This window comes from Calypte anna, chromosome 4A (assembly GCF_003957555.1).
Source record: "Calypte anna isolate BGI_N300 chromosome 4A, bCalAnn1_v1.p, whole genome shotgun sequence".
In the NCBI taxonomy this organism is placed as follows: domain Eukaryota; kingdom Metazoa; phylum Chordata; class Aves; order Apodiformes; family Trochilidae; genus Calypte; species Calypte anna.
In genome coordinates this window covers 14764600-14774892 of record NC_044248.1, presented here as the reverse complement: position 1 = coordinate 14774892, position 10293 = coordinate 14764600, and positions in this window count along the sequence as shown.

The window sequence follows — 10293 nt, the reverse complement described above, 5'->3', positions numbered from 1 at the left end:
ACAGTTCTGTTCGAGAGAAACACCAGAGGAACGAGCGAGACCTGTTATTGGAGGAGAATGCTGGGTCTCGCCTTAAGTTTTTTCTCCTCCGTTTGCTCAGGGCAACAGAGCATCTTTTCCTCTCCTTGCCTCATATCTTCCGGTATTTAAAACCTTTCCGAGGAAGCTGAGAATTTCCTGAGGTGCTTTCGGCTCGCTCTGTCCGGCTGACAGGAGCACGACTCGCTTCGTCTCCCGCGGCCGGGCGGGAAGGACCGGTCTCTGTGGCCGAGGAGTCCCTCAACGGGGGACGGGGCCCTCCGGCGGGGGTCCTGGGGCAGCCGAGGGGGAAGAGGCCGGGCAGAGGCCGAGGAAAGCTTTCCGCGGCGGGAACCCCCTCCCCCGTCCTCTCTGCCTGGATAAAGCCCTTCCTGACAGGGGAGGGAAGGGGCAGGCTGCAGGGCAATGGTTTTCCTTTGGTCTCAGTGTGTGTTCTGTAAAGTTGTGACAGATTATTAGTAAAGGGAGGGGTTTCACAGTTTGATGAAGATATAACACACTCTGCACTATCCATCCTCTGGGCCCATTCATCAGAGGCAGGGAAAGGGGGAAAGAGGAGCTCTGTTCCTCTTCCGCAGAGCAATTCATCACTGCGGCTGAATTAGGGAATTTTGTCCTCCAGCGACGCGCTCCCCTGGTCGCGATCCTGGGACCTCTGGTCGGTCAGCTCTGGCCGAGATCAGCCCCGCGGAGGGATGGGGGCAGTCCCGCTCCCCCAACCCTCCACCCCGCCCCTCACCGCACCCGGGAAGGGATGGCCGTCTGCACGGCCGCTGGGCTGGTGCCCCTGGAGCAGGGAGTGCGGGCACTCACGGGGGTCCCGGCTACCCTCTCCCCCTCCAGGGCAAGATCTGCCTGCCACAGGAGACATGTAGCGCCTCGGAAAGTAAAGCTTAAGTGCCGTGTTGAGGAAGCAGGAGGGATGAAGAGGGACAGACGGACAAACATATAGATAGATGTGGATGGGGAGAGGATGCTCCTACTGCAGTCTTTTGTTTGGGAATGAGTGATTCTTATTGTCTGTCTACGCGGAGAAATGAGGAAATTAATTGCAACCAATTAATAATTAATCCCGTTTAAACAGCTTTATTATCACCCACGAACGAGAGGGAATAGGTCTGATAACCCCCCGAAGACCGAATGTCAAGTTTAACCAAATAGTTATTGCTTTATCAAACAGAGTCTGCAAATAAATTAATCAAAAGCAAATATGTTCTTTGTGCGGCTCATTTGCTGGTAATGGATGGATATGAAGATTTGCCGATATTATTGTCTGTCATTCAATCTAACAAAGTGAACATTTATTGCATATATATTAAAAATTATCCCTTAATCGAGTGGGGCTGGGGTTGCAGTTATTGGAGTCTTCCCAGAGGTGAAGTCCCCTTGGATAGGAGCGGGGAGGGCTGCTCTTCGCCTCCCGTGCGATTCCCTTCGGAACATGTTTCAAAATTGCTTTAATCCACCGCTAAATTGAGCTGTTTTACTAACTGTCCACGATATCGTAAACAGTTTGAGGAGCTAATGGACGAGATGTTATAAAAATAGTGGACGTAAGGCACAGAAGAGGCGATATGTTCGCCCAGGAGTGATGGCCGGGGACCCAGCCACGGCAAACAAGCACTCTTTGTCTCCCTCTTGCTTACATCATTTTCTAATTAGGCATAAAATTGTCTTCATATACTGGTATCGCTGGCTTCATAAACATAACCATTATAGTTCATAAGGACCCCATTGTAGGGAGCCCCTCTCAAAATAGAAAAGGATCTGGAAAGGCCCAGAGAAAAAAAAAATCCCCTTTGTTTTCTCTTTTGAGAAGACGGATGGGCAATGTCACGCAGATGATTACTTTGGACTATTACATTGTCAGAAAGGAAGAATTTCCCTATTAATAAAGGGATTATAGGGGAGCGATGGAGCTGGATGATGGAGGCTGGCGAGGGTGCGTGGGTCGCCAGCGAGGACCTTCACAGCCCGGCCCAGCCCGACACGGCCCGGCCCGCGGGACCCGTGGGATTCCCGCCGTGGCATTCCCGGGAGTGAGCCCGGCCGTGGCTTAGTGCCACACACCCGCGGAGCAGCGGGCAGCCCCGGCCCCGGCGCCGGGATAACTGGATGGAGATGGATGGAGCCGCCTATCGCCCCCGACGCCGTGTCAGCCCCCGGACAATTACTGTCTCCAGAGGGATGGACAGACTGACTGACACTGACCTCTGCCCACGAGCCCACTGGCGGCCCCGAGGAGCTTATGTGCAATTTGCTGGATTTCGTTTACAATAACCCGACTTGACATAAATAACTCTCCATGCTGTGTCTACGCCCGCCTGACCTCCTGAACCGGCGCGGAAACACTGCCGTATTGATCAGGGGCGCGGTTTTTGGGTTTGGGCTTTTTTTTCGGGTTTTTTTCGGTTTGCTTTTTTTTTTCTCTTTTTGGTCCATGAAGACCCTCTCACTCCCTGCCCCGGTCCGCGCGCTCCCCCTAGCCGGACCCGGCCCAGTCCTCGCAGCGGGGCGGCAGCAGGGCCCGGTCGATTCCCCATGAAGGGCTAAACAGAGCCCGGCTGAACAGAGAGGGTGGTCCTTTTTTCTAGAACCCCATTTTCCCTCTCGGACGCTTTTCCGAGGTTAAAAAGCTACAGGAGTTACTTTTCATGTCACGACAGCCAGCTCCCCGGGGTCGGCTGGAGTCGCGACACACCGGGGAGGGGTGGAAGTCCCGGTGAGGCATTGGCTTCCTGTAAGCCTCCCCCCGCTGGCTCTTCCGTCCTTTCCCGCTGGTACTCAGGCCAGACCTTTTTCCTCAGCCCTGGTCGACAGCTCCGCAAGGCTAGAGGGATAGAGGAAAAAATAAATAATTCAGAAGGAAAATAAAGGGTCTGGAAAGGGACTCCCCGGCAGAAGCGGAGCGGGACCGGCGTTATCCATTTAGTGTGACATATGGAAATCTCAAGGCGGATCCACAATTAAAGGAGCCGGCCCTCCGTCCTTTATTCCCTTCTAACTTTTGTGTTAAATGTTAACAGCCTGGCGCTATCCATTCTGCCTCTATTACCAAGTGAATGTTGACTCCAAGGCTGCCTTCCTTTCTGCCTATTCTGGGGCTGCCTCCCACGCAGATTTATGTATTTTTGATATTAAATTCTTTCTATCATTAAACCTGCTCTCTTGTTGACTTTCATTGACCTCTGCCCTTGTCCCCATACTTTTCCATATTTAATACAGGAACATTTTTGCCAGTGCCCTCCCCTCTTTGTTCCCTCCTGGTTGACTGCCGTCCCTAATGGCATGTGCTATTTGCTCTGTTGTTGAACTTGGTAGGGTCACATAGTCCTGTGCTGTGATATCCTCCGCATTTCCAGCCCTGCTATTCTGGGGAGTTGCCTTGTGGAACAAGTTTTTTTTTTCCCTAGTTACCGGCTTCCTAATGACTTGAGCAAACACCTTCGCTAATGATCCCCCAGGCTCCCAAATCCCCTCGGGGTTTTGTTTAGCTGAACTAGTGCTCTGCCTGTCCCACTGGTAGCGTGGCCTCTCTGACCTGAGACATCGCAGCTCTTCTCCTTGGAGCGGGCTGCCTTGTCCAGCTCCGCCTGGGCCAAAGGCCAGGATCATGGGAGCATTGCATGCCACCAGCTGCTTGAGGTGACACCGAGTTACAAAGAAGAACCGCCAAAGGAAACTTTGGCTCACAGAGGCAAATGAATGTGTTCATTTATCTCCTCTGACTCCGCGGTCCGCAGCGTGCCTCGGCCCTGCAGCTTGGCTGGGGGAGAGGGTAAACGTCCTTCCCAAGAAAGATTGGCTCACTTCTCCTAGGCCGGTCTGTTCAGTATCATTATGTGACCGGTTTTCAGAATTGAAGTTGCCTGGTGTTTTGATTCTTCCCTGACTGTGCAGTTGTGCCCTGGAGGTCCCTTCAAAATGGATGCTAATTGTTGGGGCTGCACACTGCTGCCTGCTAAAATGCCCCAGAGCTCCCAGGCCCTGCTCCTCAATGGCTTAATTGACAAGGACTTGTCTGTATTTAGGAGCAGCTGGTCCAAAGCATTGGCACATCAGTGCAATCTTAACACAGCATCCCTAGCCTGGAGGAGTATGAGGGTAAACGTGGTTAAAATGAAGGAAGATTTATAGTCAGCCCCCTTGGGTAATGCGACAGAAGACAGCTACCAAGATTTTCCCTACTAGGGGTTTCATTCATCAGCTTCCCAGCCTTGGTAACGTGTCTAGGAGCCACGTTCCAGCTATTATTAATAATAGGATGTGTCCATTTAGCACAATTAGGCAGGTGACAATATTCCATAATAATGCCTGGCCCTGAACGAGACGGTGAGCCGCTAACAAACCCATCCCTGGCTGAGCAGCGCCGGGGCTCTGTGCCACAGACACGGCTCGAGTGGTCCGGGCTGGGCCAGGAGCAGCCAGCGCTCATCTACCTGCTAAGCCCCCCGCCAGGAGCTCAACGTGTTGCCAGCTAAAGCCTGGCAGGCATCGCTTTATCCTGCTCTTATGAGGAGAGCAGGGAAAAAGCTGCTCCCGCTGAACTGCTTCCTCCAAACCCTGTGTGCGGCACTCTGAAGACATATCGGGTTAAAAAGTCATCCTCCGTTTCTTCACCGCATTTTAAATTAAAGCTTTCTTTCATTTCGGTTGCACAGATGAAATATATATATTTACATTTTTCCCCCCCACTCTCTGTCAAGGTTTCTTCTCGTGACCTTGCCGCTTATATGATTTAAACTTATCTGATTTCTAAAAAGGAACGGCTGGGTTTATTTTCCGCACAGGGTTATTCAGCGTTTTACAAAGAAGGTTTATGGCGCGGCTTAAAACTAAGAGGTTTTTTGTTGTTGTTGTTTTGCAATGTGTGGGAAATACTTTTATGGTCACACAGTTCCCCCCATGAATAGGGATAATAGGTTAGGGATCCTCATTGAAATTTGAAGTTTTTAAACAGAAATTCTCTAACTTTTGCTCGTTTTCTCAACTTTTTTCGTAGGAACAATGCCAACATTGAAGCCCGCGGTTGGAGTCTGCACAGTTGGAGATCTTTGGTGCCATTTTAGACATCTTTGGATTTCATCAATCAAAGTGACTGCAATTTTCCATAAAAACCCTGAATTTGGGTCAGAAAGTGGGCAAAGCAGATAAAGATCGTTCGAGCTGTCTTATAAGATGATAAATAGATATCCTTTCAGTCCAACAATGCAAGAAGTGCAGTTTTGTAATTCACTTCCATTGGCTTTGAATGCAGTGAGTCGAAACAATTTATACATGTTTTCCCATGGTTAGAAGATGTCTTTACATACTTGTCAATAGTAACTTGACCTTTTTCCCCATTGAGCTATGAAGAGGTACTTTTTTTTTTTTTTTTTTTTTTTTCTTCTTCTAGAGTACAGAAAAGGGTTGGGTTTTGGTTCCTTTTTTTATGTGGGTTTTGTTTGTTTGTTTGTGTTGTGTTTTGTTGGTTTGGTTTGGTTTTACTCTCCTCCCTTTCTTTCTTTTAGACACTAAATAAATAGGTTATTTATTTTTATCCCGAGGTATAAGCAAATGCTAGGTTGTTCACTCCAGCTTACCACTCTGCCGAAGAGGTATTTTGCTCCCTGCCGCGGTCGGAGAGAGATTTTAGCAAGACCTGTTGGGTTTGCTCAATGTATTCTTGAGCTTGGCAGAATGGTCTTTCATTCGGGGGAGAGGGGGTGGCCTTCAGGGGGGAAGCCCTAAAAGTCTGGGGCAGAGACCTCGGTGGGTCCTGCCAGCCTGCCACAGCTGGCAGAGCCGCATCGTGGGGCCGGTGGGGAGGCTTTTTCCCTCCCGGCTTTCTGGCCTCTCCCGGCTTCAGTCCCACAGCTCCCGTCCGGCAAGAGGAGGAATGTCTTGCAGGGAAAAGTCTGTGCTGGGAACGGCCTGTTAGATGTTCCACGCATTCGGGGGGGGCGGGGGGTGGGATTGGGACGGGCAGCTCATTTCGTAAGGCCAGAAGAGGTGTGGAAACACCTTTAGCATCATCAGCATCAGGGCACCCTTCTGGGGGCGTTTCGAAAAGTAAGCATTGGCTTAGGGCTGCAGGATGGGGAAACTCAAGCACGGAGCCTCTTTCCCATGGCTGGGTCGGAGAGGGCAATCGCACAGGGAGGTTTCTTTGTGCCCTCTGTCTCATCGCTATGAAGTGGAAAACCCTTCTTGGAACAGGACAGGTGAAAAATATATGAGGGTTTGTATATGGGAGGCTTAAAATCCCTCAGTTTCTCGGGGATTTTCCCCAGCCCGCGCTGTCTCCGGGGATAACCTGTCCCAAACAGACTCCAGTCCTTGGCAAAGGAAAGCAGAGGGAGGAGGACCGGAGACAAGGCATTAGCTCTTGCCTTTCCTCCCTTCGCCTAGAACACGACAGCCCTGCTAAGTGCTGAGCGCTCCCTGCTAATGGATAATGACCTGCGGTGTGCAGCTGCCTCCTACTCCTCAGATAAAGGCCGCTTTTACTATTAATTACATTTGTAACACGAGTGCAGTATGTTCCCATTTAAAACAACCCAGAAACTGCAGCCTCTACTCTCCGGACTGCCCGCCCGGAGCACCCGTACCCTTCTGCTGAGAGCAGACAGGGGGCCCGGCCTCTCTCTGTCCTTTGGGGGAACATGCGGGGTGGAGAAGGTGGCCCACCTTCCGAAAAACATTGATGCCTCTTTCCACGTGGAAAGGCAGAGGTAAAGGATGAAAGCCACTCGTGGTCATTCGTGGCTTCCCACTGGGCCCCGTGAGTGTGAAGCAGACGATTCATGCCGTGAAAATTTCAAGGTTGCTAGCAGTTCCCCTCACTGAGGCAGATCTTGGGTGAAATTCCTCCTGAACGAGATAAACTCAATCCTTATTATTATTTGTCTGTGTGCCCCCATGTTGTTTTTTTCCCAAATGCTTGTTGTCCGCCCTCTTTCCTGCTGTAGAGCCGGAGGGAGGGGAACGATGCTACACAGCGGTGTCTGGAGCCGCAGCTGTCGCCAAGCTGGGCAGGTGCTTTGCCCAGAGAGGAGAAGTAGAGTCCACGGTGCCGCCTGGCTCCGGAAGCCAAGGCCCAGCCGAATCGTGTGCGGGGCCAGGGGAAGGTTGGGAACCGTGTGAGCACGGAACTAAAGCCTCCAGGCAGTCCCCCCTCACACCCCATCCCCGCAGCTGCAGTGGGGCTGCGGGAGGCTTTGGCACACCTCAGGAGAGCAAAACATGTCTTCGGACTTAGACTGCTTTAAAAATGCCTCTGTGTATTTATAATCTTGCAGACGGATCTTAGCTATAAGCACCCGGCAGTAGTAACAGCAGATTTTCTGGATAAGCCAGTCAGATTCAGGTTGCAGCTATAAATAGCGCGATAATAATAATTAGATTCTTAGGGAGAATTCCACTCTGTGCTAAGCGTCAAAAGCCACGCTATAAACAGGTAAAAGGATTTCTTCCTTGCCTCCTTGCTTGCTGTGTCCCTAAGTGTCCCTAAGCGAAGCCTGTCGGTGTTTCTGCTCTGCCAGTCCCGCTCCCGGCCGCGGGAGATCAGAGGCGGCGTAGCCGGTGGCGGGGAGATGCGGAACCGGGATGGAGCCTTCCTCGCGGCCCTCTGCCGTCCCTTCTTTCTTAATTTTTTTTTTTTCTTTCTTCCTTCCCTATTCCTTCAGTCTATCGGGCAAATATCTAAGGACACACTTGATGTTAAAACAGACGCCAGAAATGCCTACTTAGGCCCTTTCTTTTGTCACTGATTCTACGAGTACTGCTCCTCTTCCAAGAGAGAAGGAGCTGGCAGAACATCTCTGGGGGAGACCCGGGATGTTTTCACACCAGGAGCAAGGCTCATGCACCTGCTGAGAGGGACAGAGGAGTGAGGGCATTGGTGGAGCCATGTGGCTTTGCCCTGAAGGAAAATCAATAACCTTTGAATGTCATTCCCAGCCCCTGGCACCAGCCGGTTAACGATTCAGCCGGGCACCTTCTTCAGCAGCTTCAGCAGATGGTTTACCCAGGATGGTGAATATATCGTTACAGATTTTTCAGTCGACCTGGCTTTTAGCGGTGGAAATAATCCTCCTGGGTCCTTACTTTCTATCTCCCTTCCCTCTGACCGGGTTTAAGGGTGGCTTTCGGGCCCACTGGAGTCCTACGTCTTGTCTCGGAGGGAGAATCCTCTTTTCCTTGCTTTTTCCCTAGGACACTCCCTCGGATCAGGACATTGCTATAGGCCCGGACTGGGACTGCGATTTGCCCCGATGCGCCTGGGCTGGTTAACGAGGAGGCGGATGGGACGCACCGCCCCAGGCACATCAGGCCAGAGCAAACTTGGACGGCAAGGGACCGATCCGGTCCGGTGCGCAGCAGTCGGGTGGGGGAGAGCGGCGGGCCGGGGCCTAGAGGAAGATGCCCTGGGCCGGGGCAAGCGGTGCCACTCACGCCGGCGGGGGGCTCGCAGCTCACTGCAGCCCCTCTCCCCGGTCTCTCAAAGCTCCTTTCAGCCGCTCTGCAGGCTCCTCACCGGAGGAGGCTGGAGCTACATAAAAGCGCATTATGAAAATTATAATATCGGGCCCAGAGCATGTCCGAGGAGGCAGCGCGGCAGCTTTCAGGCATTGAGCCCCTGTTCAGCTGGGTTGAGCTGTAAAATATCCATTTGAATTCGATGCCTGAATGGAGCAGCAGCAAGAACAACAAGGACCGGAGCAACAGAGCTCTCTTTATCCCCCGTGCAACTTCCCCCTCCTCGGCTATTTCTTTCCTGTAGCACCTTTCTCCCGTATGGGCAAATTCAAGGGCTTTTCTTCTTCTCTTTTCTTCTTTCTGTTCTCTGAGCGGGAAGGGGGGATGGAGTGGCGGGGGGATGTGTGAGGGAGAGGCCTCGTGCCCTTCTCCGCCTGCCTCCCCGCAGGATGCTCCCGGAGCCGGTGGCTCGTCTGGTTGCAGTGCCGGAGGAAGGAGAGGGGGGAGTAGCACCAGGCACGCCTTGCTCAGCAGAACCGAGCTTCCCCCAGCACTCAGCTCCACACGGGGGAAAGAAACCTCTTTCCTCCATCCCGGAGAGCGGCCCTGTCTGCCTGCTTTAGCTTAGCATGACCCCAAATCCCATCGAGACTCGATACGAGGAGCCTCTTTTGGCTCACAGACCCCAAGGAGCCAGGGATGGGGAGTGACGGGTGGGTGAAAGGGGGGAGCGGCTTTGGCAGATATGATCTATGGAGGCAGATGAGCCGACCTGCTATTCAAAATACTACCCATTGTGTTGGTAATGGCCCGTTTATGACTGGAATAACTCCTTTAATATTAATAGAGCCTTTTAAGGCGGCGGTTTCCTGGGCGCTGGGCAGGCGGGCGAGCAGCGCAGGTGTTGGGGCAACCTGTGCAGGCGGTGGCCCGGCCGCAGCTCCCGGAGCAGGCAGCGAGCAGGTGCTGGCGGGACGCACACCCTCTGCGCCCGGGCAAACAAAGGCTCGACTCGCCCGGGGTCTGTGAGCATGAAGAATTGTTTAATTTCAGGGGAAAGTGAAAGGCTCTGCTTCTGCCGGGACGTGACATTTCCTGTGGTGAAGCCTGCATTGGCTGCTAATAGAGATCTAATTGATGGGTGAAGTCCCATTTCCGCGCTTTCTCCTTTATTGCTCCATCCAGTCTGTTGCAAAATATAACCTTAATCTGATTTAGCAATTCCTCCAGGATTCGGTGCAAGCTTATAGCACAGGAAAAATCGTTATTAAAAAAGTTAAAATACAGACTTGGACTCAGTGCGTTGCCTTTTTATTATTATTTTTTGTTTCTTTCTTTCTTCATGTTTTGGGTTTTTTGTGTGTGTGTGTGTGGGGATTTTTTACTTTCGTTTGTTTGTTTGTTTTTGGGTTTGTTTTTTTTTGTTTTTGTTTATTTGTTTAGACCCAACCCTACCGAGGCTCTTGACATTTAAGAAGTTTCCTTTCGGTACTCACTCCGAGTTTTATGACTATTAATATCAGAATGGCTGGTCGATAATGCAGCCTCCCTTCTTTGTTTTAAATGCTAATGTCAGCATTTCGGAGCGAGCTCCGGAGCGCGGCGCCGGGCGGGGACTGAAGCGCAGCCCCGACAGAGCGACCGTCCCCATCGTGTCCCCGTCCAGCAGCCCACCAACACCCGGGGTAGTGGGTGGCAAGGCAGCGACAGTTCGGAGATTGACGTCGTCAGGATAAAAAATGTAACGATAAATATCAACCGGCACCGTTTTGCTGGAGCTGATTTATCTTTCTC